Source organism: Gracilinanus agilis, unplaced genomic scaffold (assembly GCF_016433145.1).
Source record: "Gracilinanus agilis isolate LMUSP501 unplaced genomic scaffold, AgileGrace unplaced_scaffold53251, whole genome shotgun sequence".
Classification (NCBI taxonomy): Eukaryota; Metazoa; Chordata; class Mammalia; order Didelphimorphia; family Didelphidae; genus Gracilinanus; species Gracilinanus agilis.
This window is the reverse complement of record NW_025388301.1, coordinates 1-4,441: the sequence shown is the minus strand read 5'-3', so window position 1 is coordinate 4,441 and position 4,441 is coordinate 1. Positions and strand designations below refer to the sequence as shown.

General features: G+C 39.8%; 1 pseudogene; it reads left to right on the top strand.

Moving 5' to 3' along the window:
- Positions 1 to 4: 4 nt before the first annotated feature.
- On the top strand, positions 5 to 1,822 carry LOC123255852 (annotated as a pseudogene).
- The last annotated feature ends 2,619 nt before the right edge of the window (positions 1,823 to 4,441 follow it).

The window sequence follows — 4,441 nt, the reverse complement described above, 5'->3', positions numbered from 1 at the left end:
TGAAGGCTATCCGCTTTCGAAGGTGGCATTCCCTGTGAGAGTTTTCCAACTTATGAATGTGCACACATTAATTGTCACCAATGCTGCTGGTGGACTGAACCCTGAGTATGAAGTTGGGGATATTATGCTGATCTGAGATCATATCAACTTGGCAGGACTCAGTGGCCAAAATCCACTCAGAGGACCCAATGATAAAAGATTTGGAGAAAGGTTTCCTCCCATGTCTGACGCTTATGACCGAATTTTGAGACAGAAAGCCCATGGCATCTGGAAACAAATGGATCAAGAACGACCACTACATGAAGGAACTTATGTTATGGTGGGAGGCCCCAGCTTTGAAACCATCGCAGAGTGTCGGTTTCTGCAGAAAATAGGGGCTGATGCTGTGGGTAAGTAGGGAGTCCTGGTAGAATTCTGCCTGCAGAGGAGATTGGAGTTAAATCCTGAAGAGCTGAAAAGGAAACTGAAGGTTCCATTTAGATTAGTTATTTAGATAAATGCATGATTGGGGGGGGGGGGATGGAATAACAGTATCTCTAACTTTTTCTTATCAACTAAATTTTGAATGTTAAAAGTCAGTGCTTGACTTAATACTTATTGGTTTAATATCTGTTCATCTGTGAAGAAAGCTAAAGTTTTACAAACCAGTGTGTTTATCAGTGTATAAAATCAAGAGATTTCCCCAGACTGTTCTAAGCATTTTACAAATATTTGATCCTCAAAACAACCTTGCAAGGGGGGTGCTATTATCTTCATTTTACAATTGAGGAAATTGATGCAAACAGGTTAAGTGACTTACCGACAGTCACTCAGCTAGTGTCTTGAGGTTGTATTTGAATTCAGGTCTTCCTGATTAGGACTGCCAGCTTCCTCTGTAGACAAACTTTTAAGAGCTTACTGTGTGTCCTTTCCTCAAAGAGCTCCCTTTTAAAAATTCTTAGTTATTTCTAAGACAGTAAAGTTAAAAGATAGAAGGGCAAGGACTAGGGGAATGTGGTTAAGTGACTTGCTTAGGATCACAAAGCTAGGACCTGTCTGAGGTCAGATTTTCCATGTCCTCCAAAATCCAGGCCTGGTACTATATCCACAACACATTCTTATTTTATTTGGGATCAGACAAGTTGGATTAAAATTTCAGTTCTTTACTACTACCTGTGTGTGAACTTGGGCAAGCTGTTTTATCTGTAAAATGAGGGGTGTGGATATTAAGCAGTTTTTAAGGTTCCTCCCATCTCTAAAAGAGATCCCCATCTATGAAAGGAACTCAAATTTTAGTGAGGGAAGACCTCACCCTCCACCCCCATACATAAAGGAGATTGTACCCTTACTGATCATTGAAACTTAAAAACTGAAATCAGCCATTTCATATCAAGAATTCCAAACTCCAGCAGAACACTCCCTTTCAAGAAATATCACAAAAACCTAAGAGAAATTGTTGATAACTGTCCCTTTATGGGGCTTGCCAGGTTGGTGGTCCTAATAGTTTCTCTACTCTACTATGACCTCTCTTGGAAAATGGGCTTGATCTGGTCAGGACAGCCCTGAACTGGTGATGAGGCCTTTGTCTTGACACAGCTCCCTTTCTTTCCCCACAACAGGCATGAGCACGGTACCAGAAGTGATAGTGGCTAGGCATTGTGGCCTTCGGGTCTTTGGATTCTCCCTTATTACAAACAAATCAATATTGGACTATGAAACCCACGAGACTGCCAATCATGAAGAGGTACTGATGGCTGGGCAGCAGGCTGCCAAGAAGTTGGAACAATTTGTCTGTATTCTTGTGGAAAACATGCAGCCACCATCATTGGAAAAGACTTTTTGACCTCTCCTTCCCTGCTGCCTCCATTTCATTCCAGATTGTGGCCAGGTTTAATCCTTGCTGAGCCACTTAGCTCCCTTCCTTAAGGTGTTGGTAGAAGAAATGTGGGTATTATATCTACTTAACCTATTAGACCCCCTTCCTAATGTTATCTAATCCTCTTTTTTATTCCTTTGGTCCCTTCCCTCTAAAGCTGGATCATTCCATTGTAGCTCCTAACCAACAGCCAACATTCTTCATTCCACCTCTGGTGGATGTGAGGATTAAGTCCACATTGCACTAAAGCTGCTGCTAATATTTTGAAAGGACTACTACTCATATTCCCTGGGGCATATTCTCTGCCATCCTATGACTTCTGAGACTTTGGTCCCAGACCAGTGTGTTTTACAAATAGTACTATGCAGGAATAAAAAGATAGCCAGACAGAAATGTTTTTGCTTTTCTGTGCAGGGTGGGGATAAATATAGTTTAAGCTCTAAGAATATTGTATAAAAATATGTATTGAAGTATGACGATGACAAGGATAGCCTACTTTCTCAGTTAATAGTGTATTTCAGAAGTTGTATATTAGTAAATTGTGCTCAGGGCATTAACAGGTAAGACAAGGAGCTGTGTTTTCTTTTATGTAGGGCTGATTTATAACAAGTAGACACATTAAGTGCCACTGTTAGGCTTTTTCAGAGATAAAATAAATAAAAGGTAGTTCTACTGTCCAAAGGCATTTGGTTGGTAGGGGGATATGAGATACATATACAATACAGTAGAATATAGTGCAACATTTAAGAGCCAGGAAAAAAAAGTTGGGAGGTTACTCAGGCAATTGATCAACAGAAAAAAGGAGTTCAAAGTCCCACAGGCAACTACCAATCCAGGTGTAGAAACCAAGAACACATACTGAGAAGAGGAATCAGGAATTATCTTCTTTCTTAGGATTCCTTAAGGGGGAGGATAGTGTGGATAAGGCTAATGGGTCTTAAATGCCTTGTTAAGGAATGTGGGTTAAACATTTTCAGTGAGGGAGACGGATGGGCAAAGTAATAGGAAATAGTGCGTTGGGAGGATGACTAGCAGCACCCCCAAATTAGAACAGAGCATCAGTTTCAAAACTTGGACAATAGTCCAACTGGTGGCCTAAACTATGCTGGTGTCAGTATTAATGGAAAAGAGTAATACAGTCAAGAGATGGCAAAGGTAGAATCCATAAGACTTGGCAACTAATTTGGGAGTTTGGGAGAAAGTTAAAAAAAAATAATTCCAAAGATTCTGGCCTTCAGAAAGTTGGAAAATAATGGTGCTATTAAATAGAAATTAGGAAGAATGGTGAATTTTATGGGGAAAAGGAATGAATTGTTTTGAACTTGTCTAGTTGTGGTTGTATAGCAAGCAGATAAGAGATATATGCAGGAATGATCAGAACTGGAGATAGATTTGTGATATGTTTGTATAGGTCAACAGTTCTGGGAATAGATAAGGCTAAGAATGAAAGGTTCATGTGGTGGAGGTAAGGCAAGGATAGAACCAAGTTAATAGTTAATGGGGTGGGAAATGGTCTTAGAAAAGTCCCATTCGGTTTGGCAATTAGGAAGTCTGGTAACTTTAGAGAATAGTTTCATAAGAGTGTGAGTAGTAGCCATCAGATTACAGAGGTTTGGGTAAACAAGTGGTCAGGAAGCAGCTAAACAATGTTCTTGGCCTTCTGAATTTTAACCAATGAACTAGGGTTTTCCTATATGTATAGCATTGTGACTACTAGGATGAAACAAAGGAAGTATTGTGCTTCCCGGATAGCCTTCTCCCCTCCAGGACAAGTAGCCCTTCATGCTACCTTATGGTAGGTCAGAACCTCTACTCTGGTGCCTCTGGTTCCTAGCCAGTGCCCTATGTTCTCTGACTCCTTTCTCTAGAAAAACATACTTTTTTCAGGTAGCTATTAATAGGAGGAAATGGTTTTATTTCTAAAGGAAAATTTCACAAAGTAAATGGTAGGTCTATATAGGAGTTAATATTCTGGGTTGGACTCCAAAACCATGTCTATCAGGATGTCTGACTTTCTTACTTAGCTATGCCCAGCACATAGGTAGCCAGTGCCATGTTGTCACAATTCATATAATCTGCCATTAGCATATGCTTTTACTTTTGACAGAATTAAGCAATTCTGGACCGAGACTACCTTCTGCATTTCTCTTTTTAAGATAAGCACCCAACTGTAACTTTATTTTAATTGGAGAAAAGGCTCAACTTTAGGATCCCTATTAGGGTGGATAAAATTAAACCAAGAGCTGGATTTGGACCAGGAACTTATTAGCCTGTTCTGTATCTTTTAGTACCATGGTTCAGCTCATTGGTAGCACTAAAAAGTTGGAACCACACAACCTGAGAATTAAGGATCCAAGAGTGTCTGGTGGCTTATCAGGACTAAACATAGCGTTATTATTAGTAAATATAATTTGCAGTATTTGATGGGAAGACAGGTCAAATAGAGGTTCATAGATGTCCTATTTACAAAGCTCAGCTAGGACTTGTACTCTGCTTGGTAGTATGTTGAACACTGGAGTAAAATGACTACTCAATTTCACTTTGATTTAGAAGTTGAATTATTTTGTGGTGTCCCAGCAATATCAG